The sequence below is a fragment of the Triturus cristatus genome, chromosome 10 (genome assembly GCF_964204655.1).
Source record: "Triturus cristatus chromosome 10, aTriCri1.1, whole genome shotgun sequence".
NCBI lineage: Eukaryota > Metazoa > Chordata > Amphibia > Caudata > Salamandridae > Triturus > Triturus cristatus.
This window is the reverse complement of record NC_140593.1, coordinates 344,252,853-344,278,369: the sequence shown is the minus strand read 5'-3', so window position 1 is coordinate 344,278,369 and position 25,517 is coordinate 344,252,853.

Below are 25,517 nucleotides of genomic sequence, written 5' to 3'. Positions count from 1 at the left end.
AAAATATGCACTTTGCAAGAATACTTGAAAAACACAGTTCCTTGAAGTCGGTAGCTCCGTCCAGTGCTGTAAACAACAGAATCCAACAGTTCTGTCTGACCACGTCGGTCAGGGGTGTCAACAGACTCGTAAACAGTACCTTTTGTGTTGCGCCAACACGTTGATGCGACTGTCGCTGTTGCGTTGTGAAACGTAGCGGTGCGGCGTGCCGTGCCCTCAAGTCGCTGTGCAGGCAGCAACTTGGTGACAGTCGTCCAGTGGCGTCGGTGAGACCAGGGCGGCAGTGCGGAGTGAAGGCGGTGCTCGTTGCGGTGCTGACAGATCACGGTGTAGGCGACAGAGCCAGTTGCAGGAAGCTGACATTGGTCAGTCTGGACTGCAGTGTGGGACAGGGGTGTGCGTCGTGTGACTTAAGAGCAGTGCCCCTAAGCCACAATGCAGTCATGGAGGTCCCGGTCAGCGTGCATCGACCGCGTCGGTGAGACCAGGGAGGTGAAGGGAAGGGAGGCAGTGCGATGCCCACAGGTCACGTTGCAAGCAGTGGCTCGATGGTGGCGGCGGCAGTCGTCGGTGGAACCAGGGTTGTGGTGTGAGTTGCCGGGGTGCCCTCTGGAGTGCCTTCAGAACACAGAGCCAGCGACGGAGTTGATGACAGAGTCAGTTGCTTTTCCCTTCTCTGTGGCAACTTGAAACAGCGGTTCCAGAATCGGTCCCCAGAGGTTGGTGAAGTCTTTGTAGTCCCTGAGACTTCAAAACAGGAGGCAAGCTCTACTTAAACCCCTTGGAGATACTCAGCACAAGTAAAGAACGTTCAGTCTAGTCCTTTCACTGCCCAGGGGGCAGAAGCAACAACTGGAGGCCAACGCAACAACACAACAAAGAGGCAGTACTCCTCCTGGCAGCTCTTTCAACTATTCTTCTTGGCAGGTTCCTTGATTCCTGCAAGTTCTCTGAAGTCTTTTATCTCCCTGAGACGTCCAACAGGAGGCAAGCTCTACTTCAAGCCCGTGGAGAAAACAGCAGACTGATGAAAGTACAATCCAGTCCTTTCCTTGCCCAAGACAGAAGCAGCAAGCAGCAGGCCAACCCGCATTTGGTCTGATCGGGAGGGCGCAAAACCACAGTAAAGCCGCAGCGCAAACCAAAAGTTACCGGAAGTAGCACTGGAGGAGGGGCAACAGTCTACTTGTTTAACCCCTTCAGCGCGGCGCGGATTTCCGCGCCACGCTGAAGGTTCCGTGCGCGGGCGGGGCCATGACGGAACGGTTCCGTCATGCGCACAGCGCAACCGACGTGCATGACGGAACCGTTCCGTCATGCGCGTCGAACGGGTTAACATAGGAGACTACAAAAACGGGGCCGCGACGCGGAACCCGTAAGGAATGCTTATTACTTTTGCGCTAACAAGCTGATTACTTTTACCCGTGCCCTGTATTTTCGGAGCATTAGGCCCACACTAACTTTCCCTCGTTTTGCACAATTTAACATTGTTTAATATGTTGGAATTTTAAACTGCCATTTGCACTGTCATTTGAATTTTAAATTGTCATTGCACTGAATTTGAACCTTAACCGCAGTTGGTCTGTTCGGTAGGGCGCGAAACCGCAGTCAAGCCCCACCGCAAACTGGAGGTTACCAGAAGTAGCGCTGGAGGAGGGGCAACAGTCTAGTTGTTCAACATGGGAGACTACAAAAACGGTGGTGCGGCTGCACGGCCGGCGCGCTAAAGGTGCGCCCGTTGGCGCCCGTCCGCACCCGAATGGGACCAGGGGCCAGGAACCCTGCCTCTGTACTACAAAACCTCAATAAACATCACAAATACTCCAGAGAGATGCTTCTGAAACTGGCTAAACCACAGCATCATTACAAATAATTCTGTGTGAAAACATCTCCTGGGGATACGGAGGGTCCATTCTCATGCCTCCACTGTAAATGGGGCTGCCAAGCAACATCAGTACAATACAGTAGGCAAGCTATCAATTTGGATAGGCTCCAAATGATTGTATCTATTTTAACTCCAAGTCAATGCCTAAACATTGCCTTGAGATCTGGGACATCTTAGCAGACATAAAACCTGACCTAGCATTCATCACTGAAACCTGGCTAGATGATAATAACATCCCCGATATTGCCACCACCCTACCGGCTGGATATAAGTTATTTAAACGGGATAGAAAGGGACAGAAGGTCAGGGGCATAGCTGTCCTATTCAAAGACAGCTTTACCTGCGTCTCCAAGTCAGTGGCTCAATTGGGTGAACATAACCTCTTACCATTTTCAGTGTCCAATGGTGAACACAAACTACTTAGGGGAGCAGTAATCTACAATCACCCTGGTTACAAGCCAGATTTCAGCACCAAATTGTTGTCCCAACTATTCCCTCCCTGCCTAAAACACAAACACTTCCTCGCTATTGGCAACTTCAATGTTCACTTTGAAAATTTTATGGACCCAGGGGCCAAGCTATTGGAAAATGATATGCAGATACTGCAGCTAAAACAATGGATCAAAGGGCCAACCCACATGGCTGGACACACACTAGACCTTTTGTTCTCCAACATTGAGACTATTAACGTTTCCGAAGTTACACCTCTGTCTTGGATTGACCACTCCTTAATTTCCTTCTCTTTCAACCTGCCAATCAAACCAACCCACATTACCACACCGCCAACAACGGTAAAAAGACCATAGAATCGTATCACCCCAGATTTGTTCCCTTCCCATTTCTCCCCGTGAAACCCAAGCATCGCCAAAACACAAAACACTCTCTGCCCAGCCAGAGGCGGAATGCTTGCACAAAGAGATTACTAATGCACTGGATCAGTGCGCCCCTAAACTAGAAAGCAAATCTAGCAGGAAAACACAATCAGAGAAATGGTATTCATTAGAACTGAAACTATTGAAAAGGAGATGTAAATCTCTGGAACATAAGTGGAGACTATCCAAAGATAGCAATGATAGGCAGATCTATAAAGGGGAGATGAAAAGCTACCATAATGCCCTAAAAAACGCAAAAAAACACTACTATCTAAAACAAATGGAAGACAACTGTAATTCATCTAAAGAACTATATAAAATAGTGAGAGAACTCTGCAAACCAACTAGTATGTCCCAGACTATGACTCCTACAATTGATAATGGTGAGCTAATGAACAGTTTCTTCACTGATAAAGTCTCCAAATTCTACGCCTCTTTCAATAGCCAGCCCACTGCTAACAATACAGATTGGAAAACATTAGCACCACACCCTAAAGCACATGCTTACTTAAGCAATCTGGCCCCTTTCTCAGAAGAACCAGTTGCAAAAGCCATGATCGAGGTTAAAGCATGATCCCCTCTTGACTCTTGCCCTCACTTTATCTTCTCACGACTTGTATCGGTCTTAAGCCTGCATGTTACCTGTATCTTCAATAAATCTCTGGATTCAGCATCATACCCTGCTATATGGAAGGACGCTGTGGCATTTCCACTGTTAAAGAAAGCAAGCTTGGAAATCTATGATCCTGCAAATTACTGGCCAATCTCTCAACTACTATACCTATCTAAAGTGCTGGTCAATAAACAACTGGTCAATTGTTTAGAAACTAACAAACTTTTAGATCCCTCTCAGACTAGTTTTAGAGCTACCAATAATACAGAAGCCACCTTACTTGCCGGATCAGACAACATTAGATCCTGGGTGGGCCAAGGTAAAGCTGCTGCATTGATCTTTCTGGACCTAATGGCGGATTTTGATACTGTATCTCACGACAACCTGCTGCGTATCGTACACGAAAAAGGAATACATTAGAAAGCTCTTCAGTGGTTCACCACTTTCCTACTAAATAGAAGCAAAACATTCAATTTGGCCCCTTTTCTTCCAGTTCAAAAACGATCACATATGGAGTCCCGCAGGGGACCTCCCTGAGCCCCACCCTTTTCAAAACCTATGTCTTCTCCTTAGCTGTGATTAGCAGGAAATGGGTCTTTGATATCTGCTCCTATGTGGATGATACACAGCTGCTAATTGCCTTTGAAGAAACGCATAAGGACACCAAAAATAATTTAATTAACTGTCTCACAGAAACAGCAACCTGGATGATGGAACATTGCTTGAAATAAAATGCTGGAAAATCTGACATCCTGCTTTTCGGTGGAGCATACGTAATTTGGGACAACACCTGGTGGCCCCAGGCAAAGGGAGCTGCCCCAGAACCTAAGCAAGTTGCAAAACAATTGGGCATACTCATTGATAATGCACTGACAATGCAAGATCAAGTTAGAGCGCTGTGCAGCAAAAGCTTTGCTACACTGAAACTACTACGAAGACTTTTTTACTTGGATCCCCTTAAATCGTAGAAAGTCCATTACCCAGACTTTATTTTCTAGTAAACTTGACTATGGAAATGCGCTCTATGTGGGCGTGCCCGAGTATCTTTTTCCCCGACTACAGGTGGTCCAAAATGCGGCTGCTAGACTGGTTTGCAACAAAAGCATATACAGATTGGCATCTGACAGTTTGAGGGAACTGCACTTGCTGCCTGTACGCCAAAGGACCAAGTTCAAGCTCCTATGTTATACACACAGAGCGCTACACAAGAGTGGCCCCCGCATCTTGCAAGATAAAATAGAATTCTACACTCCCCAACGCACGAAACCTGAGATCTTGCCATCATGCCCTGGCCAAGATCAAACAGACCAAGAGGGTCAGAGCAGGAGAACTTCCATTAGATCTACGCCTAACGGACGAATACCTGCCCTTTAGGAAGAAATTAAAAACTTCGAAGTTGCCTAGTGCATAGCCAAAGCTACCTACTGCCATCCCGGCTGAAGCCTCACCCTAAACTGATAGCAATCGTCTTCCCCATATCAGGATAATGCTTTCTTAGCGTCGTGATGTCCATTGGGATGAATGTCGCGCTCAACAAATATAAATACAAATAAATACACAGCAGAGCATGCAGCAACGTGGCAGTTCCTTCTGACAGCTTTTCCAGCTTTTCTTCATGGCAGGTTCCTTAGTTCAGCAGAAATCTAAAATACTGGGGTATGGGCCCCGATATTTATACAGCAAATTCCTATGTTCTCCTGGTGCATAGAGGCGCTTTGCTCAGCCAAAACGAGTTATGTCCTTCCCAGCAGGAGGTGGAGACAGCATTGTCCAAGGCAGACAGTGCCTATTCAGGTGCAAGGGAAAGCACCGTCCACCACTCTAAATGCTGAGCAGGCCTATTCAGGTGCTAGTGAAAACTCCTCCCACTATTCTGAATGCAGCCCAGGTCTATTCAGCCCAGCCCTGACTCAGTCAGGAAAGGCAGGACACACATCTACTCCCCCTCCCCCAGTGGCCATCTGAGAGAATGCACATTCCCAGCCCCTGTCACTCCAAAGCCAGACAGTCAATCCACAAACCAGCAGAGGCACACAGAATGGCTAAGCAAGAAAATACACACTTTCTAAAAGTGGTATTTTCAAACACAATATAAAATCCTCTTTACTAAAAGATGCAATTTTATATTCTGAGTTCAGACATACTAAACTCCATATTTCTATCTTGTCCTAATGGGAAGTTATATTTATAAGATGTTATAAATAAACTCCCATTTTATCCTATGGGACAGATAGCCTTTCCATAGTGAAAAACGAAATACAATGTAATTTACTACCGGGACAGGTCACACACACCAGTGCACGTCCTACCTTTAACATGCACAGCACTCTGCCCACAGGGGTACCTTGGGCCTACATTAGGGGTGACTTATATGTAAGAAAAGGTAAGATTAGGGCCAGGCAAGTGGTTGCACTTGCCAGGTTGACATGACAGTACCAAACTGCGCACAGACGCTACAGTGGCAGGTCTGAGTTACATTTACAGGCTGCTCATGTGGGTGGCACAATCAGTGCTGTAGGCCCACTAGCAGCATTTGATTTACAGGCCCTGGGTGCACAAAGTGCACTGTACTAGGGACTTACCAGTAAATCAAATATGCCAATCATGAAATCACCAATCCTTAACCCCTTCAGCGCGGCGCGGATTACCGCGCTGTGCTGAAGGTTCTATTGCGCGGGCGGGGCCATGACGGAGCGGTTCCGTCATACGCACAGCGCAACCGATGCGCATGATGGAACCACTCCGTCATGCGCATCGAAGGAGTTAAAAACAAATTCCATGGAGAGCATATGCACTTTAGCACTGAATAGCAGTGGTGAAGTGCCCAGAGTCCTCAAACCAACAAATACAGGGTGAAAAACAGGAGGCCAAAAAGCAAAAAGTCTGGGGGCAAACCCGCTGAAAAAGCCAAGTCTAACACTTTTTAAAACCCTTTCCTAGATTACTATAAATGAAACCTACACTTTCCTATAACTTAGGTTCTTCAAGTGAATTAATTAAGTTAGAAATATTAGTTAAGTTAGTAATATGAGACTATAATTCTGCTATTATCAGGCACATAGGTGCAACAACTCTTTGTCTCAATTACCTTGCAGACTCCATCTTCCTAGCGCTAAAATCATATCTAATTCTAATCTGTTCCTGATAACAGTGAGGAATTGGGTTACTGGTTGGGGGAACCATACTCAAGCAGCAACCACAATCCTTGTCAGAGTGAGGCACAAGCAAACCCCTGAGTTACTATGTGCTCAACCCTCTGGTAGCTTGGAACAGACCAGTCAGGCTTAATATAGAGGCAATGAGCAAAGTATGCAGCATTTCAAACAGTATAAAAAGGAAAACATAACATAAAAAATAAAACTAGACGAAAGTGACAAAAATCCAATCAGTAGAACTGGAGATAATTATGTTTAAAGATTTCAGTAATATAGCACCAAAAAGCACAAAGTGCCAACTGTGGGTATCTGGTTGCACCGGACCAGGACAGAGTCAAATGTTGAGGTCGACCACAATGGAGCGCAGGCTATAGGGACCCAGTTAGGCCTGTTGAACAAGAGTACTTTAAATCCTGGTTGCGGAGCTTTGCAAGGTCCCGCATTGACGATGCATTGCACAGCCAAGGTGATGCGTCGGTTCCGAGGAGCTGCTCTGCGAGGTCCTGCGTCGTTGTGAAGGATCCCATTAAGCAGGGCTTGCGTTGCAAAGTCCGGCATTGAGGATGCATCGGTTCCTGAAGAACTGCTCCCATGAGACTGTCGCCTTCCCCGATGACTGGAAACACGCCGAGATCAACTCCCTCTTGAAGAAACCCTCCGTGGAACTGACAGACCTCAGGACCTTCAGGCCCATCTCCCTCCTCCCCTTCTCAGTCAAAGTCATCGAAAAAGCCATCGACGCCCAGCTCTCCGACTTTATCTAAACCAACCACGTCCTGGATATTTCCCCATCCGGATTCCAAAGCAATCAGAGCACCAAGACAGCCCTCCTCAAAGCCACCAATGACATGCACTCCCTCCTTGACCAGGGCGAAACTGTAGGCCTTGTCCTACTGGACCTCTCGGCAGCCTCCGACACCATCTCCCACTGCACCCTAGCCACAAGAGTCCACAACACTGATATCCGAGACAAGGCCCTCAACTGGATCCACTCCTTCATCACCAGCAGAACACAACGGGTTAGACTCCCATTATATCTCTTGAAACCGACAGAGAGCAGCTGCGAGTACCCCAGGGCTCCTCCCTCAACTCCACACTCTTCAATGTCTACATGGCCCCCATCGCAGCCATCGTCAGGAACAACAGGCTCAACATCATCTCCTATACTGATGTAAGGCCTCTGGAGTATGAAGTAACAGCTGTGGGGGCAACACTGTCTAAGGCGTGTAGTCCAAGAACAAAAAGACTGGCGAAAAAGAATCTTTGGACCGAGTTCATTCGGCAGCGAAATTCCAAGATGGCCGCCGCTGCAGAAGAAGCGAAGGCGGTCTAGTCTTTCTATCTACAGGTGTTTAGAATCCAGGTGAAGCGCGCGCTCCGAGAAGAGCGCGCACTTCACTGAAGTAATTCTCGAGTGCGCAGATAGAATTAGAGTTCCAGAGTATCACGTCGGGTTTTCGTCCGGTATTCGTTTCGCTTCCCATCGGAAGTAGTACAGAATAGAGTCTATTATCAGGTTATAGTTTAGTAGAGGAAATATCGTAAAATCTGAAGAAGACAATTTTCTCGTCATTACTCACCTGTACCAGTTTCAGAAAAACAGTCAGCAGCTTCGTTCGAAGTAGAGAGACATCAGCGCCACCTAAGGATAGAAGAACAGAAGACCGAAGCTAAGTATAATTGTTTATAGAAAGTCGTGAATAAAGAAAATTTAAGAGCGTAAATAGATAGTAATAAGTACCACTTACCAGTTTAAGAGATGAGACATAACCTATGAGAAAGAAACAAAGTACAAGGTTATTTTCCAGAGAAAACTCAGTAGACATCAATTTAAAACTAGAAAGAGAAAGAGTAATACTTACCAGAGAGCAGTTGGAGAGAGACAGTCCAGTGCATATCAGAGAGTAGTAAATTCGTACCTGGTAGGAAGGAAACCAGAACTCTCAAGCTAATTAATCTAAGTATAAGGCAAATACAAAACACTAGTTAAGGAACGTAGAGAATTGGAAGAAACTAGAGTGACATTTTACAGAAGACAGAAGCTACCTCAAAAGTAAGTGAAGAAGCGGAAGGTGAATCACTATACGTACAGTTTAAAAGGTTAACTCAACAGTAGTTAGTGACACCAAACTTATTTTATGGGTGAGAACACTGAGAGGCGGCAATAAGAAAGAAAGAAGGAATTGTGTTAGATAGAAACACTTACAGAGGAGAGGCGCAGCACTTGAAAACTTAGGGTAGGTAAGACAAGAGAAAATATAGAAAGAATAGAATTAGAGTAGAGTAGACATTAAAATTGATGTGTTATGTGTTGAAGGTTCTCTTAGAAGAAGTCTGCAGAAACGAAGACGAAGTAGACGAGCAAGAGTGAACCAGAGTTTTCAAGACCAGTCTCTTCTTGATTTGTTATTTTACCCACTCCCCCTTCCCCCTTGAAGGTAATATTGGAGTCAAGGTACAATTCATTGACCTCCGGTTTATCTTTGAGCGGGAGTTGGGAATCAGCGTCTCTGTTCCTGTGCAAGCTCTAGATGGTTAAGTATAGAACCTTGACAACTGACGACACCCAGCTGATCCTCTCCCTCACCAAAGAACCCACTGTCGCCAGGAACAACTTCCACGAAGGAATGAATGCCGTCACCATCTGGATGAAGGACAGATGCCTGAAACTGAACTCGGACAAGACAGAAGTCCTCATCCTGGGAGCCTCCCTCTCTGCTTGGAACAACTCCTGGTGGCCCTCTGCTCTAGGAAGTCCCCTACCCCCACGAACCTCGCCCAAAACCTCTGCATCGGACTGGACTCCTCGATCACAAGGGACTGCCAGATAAACACCGTCTTCTCGTCCTGCTTCAACACACTCCGCCTACTTTGTAAGATCTTTAGATAGCTCCCCAGTGAATCCAGGAAGACAGACACCCATGCCCTCATCAGTAGCAGAATCGACTACGGCAACACACTCTATGCCGGCGTCACCCAGAAACTCCTCCGAAGACTTCAGAATGTCCAGAACGCAGGACGAATCCTCTTCATTCCCCATTGCAGCTACATAATTCAACACCTCCGCAACTTCCACTAGCTCCCAGTCGTCAGAAGAATAACCTTCTAACTCCACCCACACATACAAGGCCCTTCACAATGCCAGACCCGCATACCTGAATCACCACATCACATTCCACGTACCCAACAGACACCTCCGCACCGCCCATCTTTCCCTGGCTACCGTCGCATGAATCTGCAAGACAAGACCGGAGGAATGTCCTTCTACCTCGCCTTCAAGAAATGGAACCCTGCCCATCCACCTCAGGAAATCACCCTCGCTGACGTAATTCAGGAAGGACCTCAAGACCTGGCTCTTCGGATGAATTCAGCACTTAGTCTAATCCGCTGCTCCCCCCAACGGCGCCTTGAGACCCTCATGAGTGAGTAGCTGCGCTATACAAACCCTGATTGATTTATTGAGCTGTGATGAGAGGACCTGTGTCATCATCGAGGTTTCCGTCGATGAAAGATTTGCAATGTGAGGGCCTGTGTCGGTGAAGCTTTTTACAACGGCTGTTCCGATGCTGATAGTGAGGTCGATGCGGAGTCCTTGCACTGAAAGAATCCTCGCAGCAAAGGTGATGCATCAGTTCTGCTCAGGTTTGTGCCATGCAGTAGAGGGGATGCATCGCTTCGGCTAAATCCACACATGGCCAGGCAAAGTGTCATACACTCACCTGGTCCCTACCGCAGAGAAGATACTGGAGCTGATGCTGGACCTCCTTTCCTACCCGAGGACAGCACACGTCAAGGAACAGAAACCTTACATCATACACTGTCCCCTGTGGGTTGGGATAAAATCAGAAAAGATAGACTTGCGGTACTGGATCTGACCAGTGGCTGTGCGACACTGCATAACAGGATGTGTCACTTCTGGGACCTTATGCGTTTGCAAGGTAGAAGTGCACTGGACAAGAATTTCTGGTTTTGCGATGACACAATGCGCTGGAAATAAAAGGAGGGGGCAGTTACCATCGTACATTAACTTCTCTATATACAGTGACCATGCATTAACTTCAGTGACATACACCTACAGGTCTCATTAACAGCACGGCATGAGAGTAGAATATCCAAAATCACAGATTGGAGTGTGGAACACTCCCACAAATTAAATGCAGAACACAGATTTCAGTACACGGTTCATACAGATATCAAACGCTCTGAAGTGCTTTCTCTAGGTTCTACTGTTCATCTGACAAGACAGGGAGCTAAAGTCTCTACTCCTAGAGTAATCACAGTTCTAGCTCCAAGGTTGCAAGAAGGGTCCGGAGTTTAAACATACTAGAAGTGCTGAAGTAAACTCACAGAGAGGGCATGGAGGAAAAGCCTATAGTCTTTGAAGGCGCTGATACTCGGTCCTGTTTACTACTTTAGGAGGATTGGTGTGCACTAACCTGATCTCATGTACTTAGTCTAGTTCCTCCACTTAGTCTAGTTCAAAGATTTCGATACTTTGACTCAGGGAGTTACTGGGGCTGGAGTAGCTGTGCAAGACGGAGCGAGGAGGAAGACGTCAAATGAGCTGGAGCCACGGGAACCTCCAGTTCACATGGACTTGAAGGAGACTGGAGCACTTCTCGGTTATGGCAGGATTCTTCAGGTGAGTCTGATGGGTGAAGCATGTTCCGCAGGGAGCAAGGCCAAGTCACGACTCAGGGTTGGATGGGGTTTATATACCCTCTCGAAGGCTCAACGGATGTAGCTAGAGCACGTGTCGCATGTGGGTGCATGGCCGTCTGGAAGGCTCTAGAACACTTGAAGAAAACATGTGTTAGTAAACTCTCTGACCTTACAGATTGGGCAGGTGCAACATGATGTTTCGCAAACCAAATAACTGGAAACAAATGTATAGTTTTCATTCAAATGTGCATAATGGGAAACAACACAAAGGCCCCAGTAAAAGCGGGAGCAAGGCTTGTCATTGGCTCATGGGATTCTGGGGTAAGCTTGCAGGGATTCAATGGAAACCACACCAAGGCCCTAGTAACACCGGGTGAAAGATAATCTATTGGTTCATGGGTTCTGAGGAATGCTTGCAGGGATTCAAGCGCAATGGAATTACGTGTTCTAGGGAACATCAGTTTTGGTATCATAGAGTGCCATAAAGCATCACAGGGGTAAAGCAACATGAGCCATGTATGCTAGGCCCACTACACAGTGGGTGCATGAGGGCGTCCTGACAAAGAGAACCTTCATGCCCATTTCTAAGGTTCCAGGAATGGGGTGGCACCACGTGGCAATAAAAGACCATAAAAGTACATAAAAAATATTGCACATAGCTGTAAACACACGTTAAAATTTATGATGATTCAAATGTACAGAATATTTAAAATACTAGAAAGAGACATACGGTGTACGAAACAAAATACAATAGCGGTGTGTCAAGTGACCAGGATGGCCTAAAATTGCGACCATACAATTACATTGAAATATTGCACACAAAATACATCATGCATCAGAAAATGAATAGGGAACCTGGGATATAAAAAAGTATTCTGAATAAAATGCACTGTTATGGACTAAGGGGTGAGAACGCGATTATAACACCAAGAGCCAAGAATGGGGAATGGATAGAGGGCAAAGACCTCAAAAGAGTCCGCCATGTGCTCCTTCTACCCCCGTTAATAAGAAAACCCCGCGCACCTACCCAGATAGGTGTACTTTACCAAGCTGCCCATTAAAGATTCTGTCGGATTAATCAAGCATAGTTTGTCTGGTTCTGAGTGCAACTTTCAAGAAGGCTCAGACGTAAAAAACGATTTCGGGGGAACTGAGAGATTGTAAATGGTGGTGTGTAGGACTGCAGTGATGTATACCTAACCTCCTTAATAGGGGAATTAGAAAGTGTTGACATGCTAATCTGTGCAAACTGCAGAAAAACCTAAAGTGCAACAAAGATTGGCCAGTATTGTTGTCACACGGGCACAGAGAGATCTTACTTCCCTCTGATTCTAAATAATGTTCTAAAGAAAAAAAGTATAGTTTGCTCCCATCTGGTCAGCTCCAGAGCCAAATACAGTGGAGGCTCAATGGTATAAAAAAAAGACTGTAATATTGCAGCACCAGGGGTTTGGATAGCTCGGATTTCAACCTAATATTTGCACGATGAACCTTGAATAATAATTTCACCTTGAACTTGGCGTTGTTAGGGATACAATTAGGTTTGGCGTACCACCAGGGTATGCCAAGGGAGCAGAAATTTTCTCGTGGATAGCTCAACCAAAGTATGGCGGAAACATTATCCAACTTCATAAAGTCGGACATGATGTCCTTACAAAGTTTATCGGCTGGATTCAACCAGATGCTAACCCATAATAAGAGCAGCGCCATCTGGTTTGTATCCTCGATAAAACCCTGGTTAACTTCAAGTGCAGTGTGAGGGTGGGGGTAGATGGGGGTGCACTAAATAACCTGAATAGAGCAGCATTTGCTGAAACACCAAACTTCCACTCTGTGTGTGGCCACGCCAATGCATTCGAGATTAAATCCGTTCAAAGGAGGGATCATCGTCCCTCTAATTAGCGGTCTGATGAGGTTACTTACTGTCCCTGTGCATTTACTTAACTTGGAACAGACCTGAGCACAGTGGGGATTCCATGACCCAGAGGAACTAAAATTTAGTCCGAGGTAACAAAAAGACTTGACAGATGTCAAAACATGGCCGTTAATACTAATTTTGTTAACACTTAGTTTGCCTGGGCCACAAGACATAATATGCGATTTGGAATAATTAGAGCTAAGGTTCAAGTTGTGCATAAAAGAATCAAAACGGTCCACCTGGTGTCTCAGGGCTTTTGGGATGAGGGCGAATAAAATGGCATCGTCTGCGTATAACAAAGCGGGGACAGGGCAGCCTGCTATTCTGGGTATGTCAGTGTGGGAGGAGGCTATGTGAGCTGTTAAACCATTAATATATAAAATAAATAATAACGGTGCCAATATGCAGCCCTGCCTTACCCCACTCCTTAACGGGAATTCGGAAGACAGTTCCCCAAGTGAAGTTTAACGAATTCGTGCAGTGAGGTTCGAGTGTAAACAAGATAAAAAGTTGACCGGTGGAAGATCCACGCCTTGACTCAGCAACATCAAATAGAGTTTGGTTCTGTTCACTGAATCAAAGGCGGTGGATAGATCCTTGAAGGCCAAATATATGGATCGCTGTGCCTTAGTATTATTTGGCGATAGCCAGGGCCAGATTTAAACATTGTTCGTTTGTTCCTAATTTGGGACAAAACCCAAATTGAAAAGGGTAGAATATGTCATTATCAGCTGCTCATACGAACTGCAGGTCCAGTTTTCTCGCCTTGACAAGGATTGTGGTTGCTGCTTCAGTAGGGTCCACCCCCAACCAGTAACCCAGTTTCTCACAAAAAACTGTAGGCCTAATTCTAAGCATATTTCTTACTTAACTTTTCTAAAACCTCCTGATCTATCTACTGCCATTCTATCTACCAAAGTTGAAAGACGTGTAATATTCACATCATTCTTGGAACACCTGCTGAAGGAATCATAGCTTTTAATATATTTAAAACTACTGAACCAAAAGTTCTCAACCCTATTGCATCATCAATCTCATTCACATGATAAACTCTAGGATCACTAAGAACTTATAGGATGAGCCAATTCCTAGGTGAATTAAACTAAGACTCTTCCTACGCACATAATAAATTCCTCTTAATAGTTGGTCTCCACCTAACAAATAATTTCCACTCAATTGTTAACAACTTTCACACACATTCTCGCCGACCTTTCTACTTTATCTACACCAGTATGCCTTCGAACCAAACAAACTTTCACTCTTTCTTTCTTGCTCAATCCTCAATCTTGGATGCAAATTTGACCTTCCGAATTCTTCTTTAAATTTTCATTTACAATTCTCCCTCATTCTTGATTCCTCACAATTTTAATCCCTCTCTCTTTTTATTCATTAATAAACATAATTTAATGTCTATTAAGATTACATACATGCCCCCCATTGGTTGTTTTAGTTTCATATGTGGATTGTTTAATAACTCTAAAATACATAATAATAGGTTCATCTAAATAAATTTGGAGATACGAAAAAAACAGTATAATCAGTCAAGTAGGGGAAAAAGTGCATAATATTTATTTAAAACAGTTATAAACAAATTGTGAGAGAACGCACATGAGAACAGAAGTTGTGAGTAGGTTCCACCCTCTCCAACAGAAGTAGGAAGTAAAGTGCAAATGTAACAGTTTTCAATCTTGCTTATGGCTAAATGCTCCTTTATCATTGTTGTATAACTATTTTCTTGAAAAACACTACTCCTAAAATCTCTAAGTTTAAAATTATTATGTCTCATCCTATCTTGTTTATCTGTTAATTTATTTTCTTTGAAACGTATCCCACTAGCACCAGTAAGCACAACAACAGTCCAACTAAATCTACCAATATTGTTATCAACATAGTAACCAATGTAATTTTACAGCACTCTCTGTAGCCCATCTTCTAATTGAAGTAAAACAATCTTTAGTGAAACTTAATCAAAACAAACAATTTTTTAAATAAGACAAGAATTATTTTCTTCTTATTTTGTTAAATCATCAATAAAAAAATAAAATGTCACAAGTTAGTCCTCTTCTTTTAGCTCAAAGGTGATTGGGAACATTTTCCTAAAGTTCACAAGACTTTGTTCAGTAAATTTCTCAATTTGCTCAAATTCTCTTTTTATATTTTCCTCTGTTTTCAGTACATGCAACAGTTTAGTTTCTCAGTCAAGGTGGTTTTTCGTCTAACTCTTTCTCACTATCAGACTCAATTCTGTAATTGTACTTGCACTGGCAATAATTCACCCCTGGGCCCATATTCTCTATTTCTGCAACTTCTTCTTCCGATACTGTGGCTAGATATACCCATTCAGGGGAAAAACATTTCTATTTGGCACTCCTCTTCTTGCTGATCTATTGACCCTGGCAGATCATTAACACTAGTTTCAGACTATTTGTTTCTAAAATCTCTCAACTGGTTCACAGTGTTTTCTCTTGCAGGTACTCTGTTAAAAGGAGTGGGAAGCTTCATCAAATACTTCAAATTGTTGCTTTATTGTACATTGCACCACCAACAGAACAGTAGATTTTGCCCCTCCGTGTTCGCCCATCCAACTGCCCAACCTCCACATTCCCAAGGATCCAGAACATTCATAGCGCGCATCTGTTCCAACATGGAACAGATGTGCACGAGATTACAACACATCCCCTTTACATAATAATGGAGAAATCAAATGACGATAAGAATAAGAAAATAAAAACAACAATCAATTAACAGGTATTCAAATAAAAATCATTAAACTTTGCAGGGGTGCGACGCCGTCTTCGAGAGAGATCCCTAGGTTGTACATGACCAGGATCAGGAAGAGCTGAAGTACTAGGAAAGTTATCATAACTTGGGGAAGAAGGAAAACTGGACTCATCAGAAAGTGAAACATCACAGGGACTAAAACTCGAAAAAAGATCAGGCCCCGTGTATTTCACCAGCCTCGACATATTCCACTTGCAACCATTCTGCATCGTAACCACATTCTTATGAATTGAAGAAATCATGAACGGACCCATAAATTCCGAAACACCTTTCTTCGAAAACCTTGGTTTCTTAACCAAAACCCACTCACCAACACACCATAATTTGGACCTAACAGCATTCTTGAAGTCAAAACGTCGTTTATACTGTTTGATAAGAATGGATCCTAGACTCCACCACCTTCCCATCCAAAGGAATCGAATCATGAGAGGGAAACCAAGACGGATTCAACTTAGACTTTGCGTGTCTGCCCCACAGAAGGAAAAAAGGCGAGTTACATACGACATGGTTCACCGTAGTGCGATGAGCCCACCATGTATCACGTAAAACATCCTTAAGGAGAGTTTTCATATCTAACGCTGTTTGCACACAACCCTTGACAACACTGTTCATACGCTCAGCAAGACCATTGGCCTGAGGAGAATAAAGAGCTGTCTTAAAATGAATGATACCAAGGTCATCCAAAAATTCCCCCATCTCAGAAGAAACAAATAGCACCCCATTTTCAGTGATGAGATACTTCGGAATACCTTCCCCAGCAAATTCATCTTTCAGGAATTCCACAATGACTCTTGTGTTGACATTGCTCACACATTTTGTAGATACCCATTTGGAAGTATAATCTACCAAGAGAATAACAAATCTTTCAGACGGTGCAAGTAAATCAAATGGACCCATTAGATCCAAACCTAACTTTGTCCATGGCTGACTAGGAACTTCAACCGGAGCCAAAGGGGCACTGTTCACCACTTTGGACTTATCATTAGACGCACATAAATGACAATCCTTAACAACCGCTTCCACCCGATGATCCATATACGGCCACCAATATCTTTCCCTAAGCCTTGATTTAGTGAGTCTCCTCGCAAGGTGCCCCTCATGAGCCAGATTTATCAATTTCAGTCTCAAGGATAAAGGAGGACTAAATCTACTACCCCTCATCAACCCTCCTTGTGAAAAAGTTAGTTCATTCCTAACGGACCAAAAAGGACTAAGGTCTCGATCCACATCCTTGCCACGAACCGGCCAACCCTTAATGATGAAATCTTTGATACCAGAAAATAGAGGATCACTAGAAATAGCCTGTGTCCACTCTTCATGGGAAATAGAGGATTCCCTAACCCAAGAAACACATAGAGGTTCAACATCAGCATAATCATCATGTTCCAGAATAGGCAATCTGGACAAACAGTCAGCAGTCACATTCGAGGACCCAGGCAGATACTGCACTTGAAAATTGAACTCCTCCAAGCCTTCACTCCAACGCTTCAATCTAGGAGTCAGTCTGTCACTTTCCATACAAGAAAAAACTTGTACAAGAGGACGATGGTCAGACCTTACAACAAAAGGAATGCCCCAAAGGTAAAATTTAAAATGTTTAATTGCCCAAACTATTGCAAGCGCCTCCCTCTCAATACAAGAATATTGCTGCTCAGCTTTTCTTAAAGCCCGAGAAGCAAAGGCAACAACTTTATCTACCCCATCCTCAACTTGGGATAATACTGCACCCAAGCCAGATAAACTCGCATCAGTAGTAAGTATTGTCCTCTTTTTGGTATCAAAGTGGCCTAAACTGGGTAATTGGCTGATGGAACGTTTAACAATTCCAAAAGCAACCTCACATGCATCATTCCACTCAAAATGAGTGCCTTTCTTCAGTAAATTCCTTATAGGCTCAACCACAGATGCAAATCCTTTAACAAACTTGGCATAGAATTCAGCCAAACCCAAGAAGGATCTAACTTGCTCTTTGTCATTTGGAGATGGAGCCTCAACAATACTCTTAGCTAATTCAAGTTTAGGTTGAAGGCCCTCCCCAGAAATTATATGCCCAAGATATGTAACTGAAGACACCCCAATTTTACACTTCAGTTTGTTGACTGTGAGGCCCTTACTCGCTAACTTCGTTAGAACCTCTCTTAAAATCGTGTTATGTTCTAAGTCGTCTTTGCCGTAAACAAGAATATCATCTTGAAAGAAAATGACATTTGGCATATCCCCATTATGCGTTGAAAGCAAGCTGCAGCTGATGCCAATCCAAAGGGCATCCTGAGGAATCTGAATGCTCCTAATGGTGTTACAAAAGACGTCAGATGCCTAGAAGAGGTACTTGATGATACGCCGATGACAAGTCAAGAACAGAAAAAACCTTCGCACCACTTAGCATAGATAAAGACTCATTGATATTGGGGAGCGGTTGGCGGTCAACCCATATCCATTTGTTCAAACCTCTGAGATCCACACACATGCGAATGCTCTTCCCAGCATCCTTGGGTGCCAAAACCACCGGAGCCAACCATTCAGATGATTCAATTTCCTCAATAACATTCAAACTCATTAGCCTATCCAACTCTTTTTTGAGAGGAGCTGTCATCATGTTTGGAACCTTCCGAACCTTATGCACACATGGTACTGCATTATGCTTCAAAATAATGCGATGTTCAAAATCTTTTACAGACCCAACTTATCTGTAAAAACTTGTGGAAATTCCTCGAAAAACTTGTTGGAATTAGGAATACAGTCAAAAAGCATGTCTTGATCAGAGGCTTTGAGAGCATTGGGATTCAGTATAATACCCAGATCTCTCTGATGCCTCCAACTTAAAAGATTATCCCCCCTCTGTGCCACATACATTTTACCAATGGTTTCACGACCCTTGAAGAATATACCCATAATCGTGTAGCCAAACACATTTATACGTGACCCCCCATAGCTAACAGGGTTAATATCAGTATCAAGTAACGTAATGTCAGGAAAAGTTTTGTTCCAAATCTCATCTCCAATCATCGTGAAAGGAGAACCAGAGTCTGCTAACACAACAAAACCTGTGCCACCAATCACAACATCACATTCAGGCATAGATATGGGATCAGCCTCCACAATACCATCACTCCTCACATTAGAAATGACCATCCTTGGACCAGTTGCAACAGATTCAGCATTTTCAAGACATTGAACCCTGCCAGAAGACTTACAAACCCTGGCATAGTGACCTTTCATGCCACATTTTAAACATGTGGCAGATTTTGCAAAACGATTTGGAAAATTAGCAATGTGATTTGAACTCCCACAACGATAACATTTGATTTTGCTACGATCAGTTTGGAATTTCGCCTTAGGACACTGAGTAACTTTGCCAACATTATCTTCTGCAACCGTTTGTTGAACCATTGTTGTAACTTCGTGAATACTACTGGGGGTAGAGGTACAGACTCTACCCCCTTCATTTCCTTTACCCAACCTGAAGTATTTTCCATGCCTTCCACAATCGCAATAGCTTCACGTAAAGATGGGTTTTTTGACAGGAGTTTTTCTTGAACTCTAGGACTGTTTGTACATCTGACTAACTGATCTCGGATCAGTGATTCCGTTAACTCTCCAAATTCACATGTTCTGGCTAAAGTCTTCAAAGATGCTACATAATCCCCAACCTTCTCTTTTGGTTCCTGAATTCTCATGAAAAACTTATGGCGTTCTAACACAACATTTATGCGTGGCCCAAAGTAGTTCTCAAGCATCTTCATTGACATTTCAAAAACATCTGACGGTTCACCCGATCCATCACCCACCGGAAGTTCATCAATACTGTCATAAATATTGCGACCCTCCTCAACCCCCAAATTATGTAGGAGAATGGCTTGTTTCCGTATAGCTGAGAATCTTTCACCCCCAATTGCCACCAAATAAGAATCAAAAAGATTTCTCCATTGCTTCCAAGGAAGTAATGGCTCACCTTTCTCACAAAGAAATGCAGGTGGTTGGCTCATTGAGGTCGAAGACAATTTGAGAGGAAACAAAAAAAGAAAAAAAACTGACCAAGATGTCAAAATTAAACTCGTAAGAACAGTGTGAGAAACGCGTCTCGTAGTTGTTTCTTCTCTCCGTGAAAAGCTTTAGGTGTAACCAAGGTTAGCAACAACAAAATGGAGACACGTCTAACGCGACGTGAAGCGCTGACCAAACGCGTAGATGCGTGATGACACCGCTGTGAACAGATCGGGTTGCGAAGATTCCACTGATGCGCATGCAGGCAGGAAAGTCAGCGCGAGCCCCGTGAGTGACCGTTAATCACTGGTAGATGAAGGTATCTTCTTAAAAAAACGCTACAATATGAAACATCCGGCAAGTCACAATCATTCAATTGACTTGCCTGTTCCAAACGACAATTTTCATTTCTTTTCCTTTCCTTCACTTCACACGTCGAGAAGCACCACACTTTTTAGCGAACACTAACTCAACAGTAGTATTTCTGACTTACTGCATTTTGAAGGGAAAATTGAGCGGAGGGTAGAGTCCAAAGTCCGACTACATCCGTCCAAACGCTGTCGACTCTGTTGATATCCAATACTAATCCGTGGGTTCTTTAACCCCTTCGCCGCGGCAGGAATTCCGCCGTGGCGCTGGGGGGGGGTTTGGGGGCAGCGCGGTGGCGCTGTGCTCGTGACGGAACCGCTCCGTCACGAGCCATGGTTGAGCTGTGCTCATGACGGAGTGGTTCCGTCACGTCTCCGCCCACGGCGCTAATCGCCCACACAGGCGGGGAATTAGCGCCGCGTGGGCGGAGCGGCGGCCAACGGCCGCAGCATGACGGAACCACTCCGTCATGAGCACAGCGCAACCGTGGCTCATGACGGAGTGGTTCCGTCATGAGCGGGGAAGGGGTTAAACGTTGGTGGTGCTCCAACAGCCAATCGTCGCCAGTGTTAAAAGGAGTGGGAAGCTTCATAAAATACTTCAAATTGTTGCTTTATTGTACATTGCACCACCAACAGAACAGTAGATGTTGCCCCTCCGTGTTCGCCCATCCAACTGCCCAACCTCCACATTCCCAAGGATCCAGAACATTCATAGCGCGCATCTGTTCCAACATGGAACAGATGTGCACGAGAATACAACATACTCTTTTTCTGAATATTCTCTTCAGCTTTTGTCTCTTTGGTGTCTTTGTCAAAGTCTCTTTACTTCATAGTTACTTGAATTTGAATTTAAACTTGCACTTGAACTTGAGCTTTGATCAGCCTTGTTGTTTTTGGCTCTGTTCACACCACATCTCTTTCTTCCTCTGGGGGTCACTATAACTTTGATTTTCACTGCAACCTCTCTTTGATTGGATCAGAGACTACTTCTTCTGGCTGCCACTCATGTTTTTGACTTTTGCACTGCAACAGCTCTTCACTCTGATCTCAGTTTTGAAACTGGACCTCAGAATTTTCAGGTAGTTTGTCATAACTTTCACTAACCTGAAATTCAAACTTTCTCACTTTCTTGTTTCCATTGCTTCCATCTTCACCAGTTTCATATCTTTCACTCCCCTTTCTGCAAGCTTGATCTGGTGCTTGGCTTTGTGCTTAACTTTGCACTTCACACTATACTTGACTCTTGAACAGCTGTTTCATCCACTGCTTCAGCTGCTTTCACTTTCTTTGTGTGAGCAGCGTGAATCCACTGCAGTCCTTCTGCACATTTAACCACAGTGCTAGTTGTCAGGATTACCAGTTAGGGTCCTTTCCAAAGTTCTTCGAGACAGCTTTTCCTGATGTGTCTTTGGATAACCACCCATTCTCCAGGACTGAGATTGTGGCACTGAATATCCTTTGTGTCTTCTGTATCCACATTCAACTGATGAGAGACAGATTTCACTACATCAGCCAAACCTTTACAGCAATCCAAAATGATGCGATCTGTCATGGGAACTAATAGAGCTAATGGCATATATGCAATTCTCATAGCTTTACCTATCACTTTATCATGAGGAAATAACCCAGTCTTTTTTGTCTGAAGTACTTTGCATGTTCATCAAAACAAGAGGAAGGGCATCAAGCCATTTGAGAGCAGTTGAGGAACAGATTTGTGGCAGTATATTGTTAAGAGTTCCATTTGTTTCCTCAACAATACCTGAAGGCTAAGTACAATAACTGCAGTGAATTTTCTGCTTAATTTTCAAAGCTTCACAAATGATTTGCAAGACTTTGTTTTTAAAATGAGTTCCACAATCTATTTTAATAGATGTTGGAAAGCCAAAATGGGGAATTAACCCCCTCTACAATTTGGCTTCTGTAAAGCTATCTGATCAACAAGTGGGATATTTCTCCACCCATTTAGAGAACAACCAAACTTCTACTTAGACGTTTACAACCCATTGTAATGGGGCATCTCTACAAAATCTGCTTGAAATCTTGAAAATGGGACTCTGACTTTACAATATGATTCATGATGACTCTGTTACCTTTACCCTGATTGTTTAGCTGACATACTAAACACCTAGAGTAAATTTCTTCAGCAATACTCCTGGATTTTATATTTTCCCTGTATTCTTTAAACATCAGTGTCAAACTCTCTCTACCTGCATGTGATTTTTGGTGCAAGTAGTTTTTCATGGAATACTAGATACAGTCAGGCAGAATATATTTGTTTTCAGTATTCACATACAAATCCTGATTATTTCTCTTAGAGCCTAGTCACTCCCATCTTTCCTTTCCCTCATCTGTAGCATTTTCCTGATGATCCCTCAACACACTGAAGTCTGAATAGAAGTCATAAAAAATAAGTAACATTTTCATATGCATTTTGATCTGAATTTATCTTTCGATTTCCGTCAGTTTCATTCTCTTGAACAACTGTCTCTGTTTGCAATGCACAATATTTCACCATTTGATCAGCGTAGTTGAATATTGCATTTTGCTTTGGTTTCAATATTGCTTTCAATAAATCCATAATGTAAGCACTGTTATTATCAGGCCCCTGAAGATGTCATGATGCCTCTTTGTGACCAGAGCAGCCCAACATCATGCACAATCCAAAATCTATATTGGCTGTCTGTATAAATTGTCACATCCAAATCTTCTGACAAACAACAAGCTGTGGTCAAGGCAACCAAATGTGCAACTTGTGCTGAAGTTACATTTGGCAGAGAAGATGCTTCCTATGTTTTAGAAACAGTGCATACTGCATACGCATCACATTCATCTCTCAGACAGGAAGCCTGAACAAATAGATCAGCCGCTTCCAGGGGTATTTCTTGAATGTCTGGTCTTGGTTTGTTGCATAATTCTGTCACCGCTATGCACTCATTATCAGGCCCCTCAAATTCATCATCAGTTTCCCTGTCTCCATCTGAAATAGGAAACAGCGTTGCAGGATCTAGTACTCCGCACCTCTTAATACAGGTGTTCTCAGCAGCAAGTGTTACCTGCTATTATCTGCTCATTACAAGTCAACATGATGCTAGTCATATGCTGGGTTCTTGTTCTTGTCAAAAGAATTTCAACAGAGTGTGGAACATAAACCATTAAAGTGTGTCCAATCACGATTACTTCACTTGGTTTAATGGCAACACGAACAGCTGCAACCAATTTTAGACAACCTGGAAGACTTACAGATACTGGATCCCACACAGTTGACAAGTAGGCCACTGGGCACATGACATTTGCAGGTTTCTGTGTGAGAATCAAAAGTGCACAACCCCTTTTTTCATGACAGAAGAGATAAAAAGTTAAACTATAATTGGCCATCCAGAGTGCGGGTGCACAATACAAAATCTCTCTCAATCTATCAAATGTATTACAACAGTTTTTGCCACATGGTACCACATCTTGAACATCACTGCAGGTCAACCTTACTAATGTTTTTGTAAGTAGGGAAAAGTTTGGAATCCATGGACAACAGTAGCCAACCATTCCAAGAAACACTTGAACCTCTCTCTGGGTGGTCAGGGGACTCATTTTAAAAACTGTAGAAACACGTTTGTGAGAGACTTTTCTCACACCACCTTCAATATGATGTCCAGGACAAATCACTTCCTTTATACGGTACTACATTTTTGTAGGGGAATCCTTATGTCCGTTCGCAGCTATATTGTTTAGTAATGCAATTGTATCTCGTTTACAGGCTTCCTTTGTTTTTGATTCAATAAGCAGGTCATCAGTATACTGAACCAACATTAAATTGCAAGGCAACCTCAGACTCTCTCTGTTATACCTGGCATCCTTGGTATGGTTTCCCCAGAATGTTTTCCATCTCCTATATTTTTAACTGTGTGCTGGATTTTGTTTTTGCTGGTTTAGATGCTTTGGGCACTTTGCCATTGCTGATCAGTGCCAAAGTGCAAGGGAACCCTGTGTAAATTGTGATTATGATTGGTTATCCATGATTGGCTTATGTGATTTACAGTTAAGCTTTAGTAACATGCACTGTGTGTGTACAGGGCCTGTAAATTAAATGCTACTAGTGGGTCTGAAGCTCTGGCTGTGCCACCCACATGATTAGCCAATCAAACCTGTCTCAGACCTGCCACTGCAGTGTCTGCGTGCAGTTTTTAACTGCCATGTCGGCTTGTCAGGTGCACTCACGTGCCAGGCATTAACCTTCCCTTTTCTTACATGTAAGTCACCACTAAAGTTGGCCCAAGGTACCCCCATGGACAGGGTGCAGTGTTTTGGAAAGGTAGGACATGTGCTGGTGTGTTGTACGTGTCCAGATAGTGAAATAATGCCAATTTAGTTTTTCACTATTGAAAAGCTGTCTTTCCCATAGGCTATCATTGGAGCTGACTTGTAACATTTTACAAGTGTAACTTTCAATTAGGAACAGCTAGAGATTCTGAGTTTGGTCTCTCTGGACTCAGAATTTAATAGCACACCTTTTAATAAAGGTGTGAAAATGCCACTTTTAGAATATGGACATAATCTTGTTTAACCATCCCGTATGCCTCTGCCTGCTTGTTGATTCATTGTCTGGTTTTAGACTGACAGGGGCTATTTGTGCATTCACTCCAAACACTCACACAAAGGGAGCTGAGGTGTGGCCTGGATATACTGAGGAGACATCCTGGGCTAGAGTGGTGGGATGTGTTGATCAACTCCTCCTATCCTATGTCAAACCCCATAGTACAGTTTCAACAGCAACACTAGCTAGATGGATACATACAGTAATCAGTGAAGCAGGCATAGACCTCTCAAGATTTGGAGCCCACTCTTCTAGAGGAGGCATGTCTAGTAAGGTCTTTTGGGCAGGAGGTTCCCTAGCGTAAATTCTTAGAACAGCTGACTGGTCAAATGCAAAGACTTTTGCAAAATGTTACTCAAGACCAATAGAGCATGTTGGTAATATAGCTCTAGATGGTAGTGGTAGCCTCCGATCTTGTAATGAAATGACGATTCCCCAATTATTATGCAGAGAGAATATTGATTTCATTAAAGACAACGGAGGCTAGCATTATCTCACCCTCCTTACCCTTGAGGGGAGAATGTACTAAAGATGAGAACGTAAAATTTCTTAGACTTGTATTTCAGGATTAATTGTTGTCTAACCCTTTCCTTCATCCTACTTGACTATGAACATTATAAGTCTGATAAATCTTCAGTCCAGATTACCTTTTACTTTGCGTTTTTTCTCTTCCTCTTAGAGAATACCC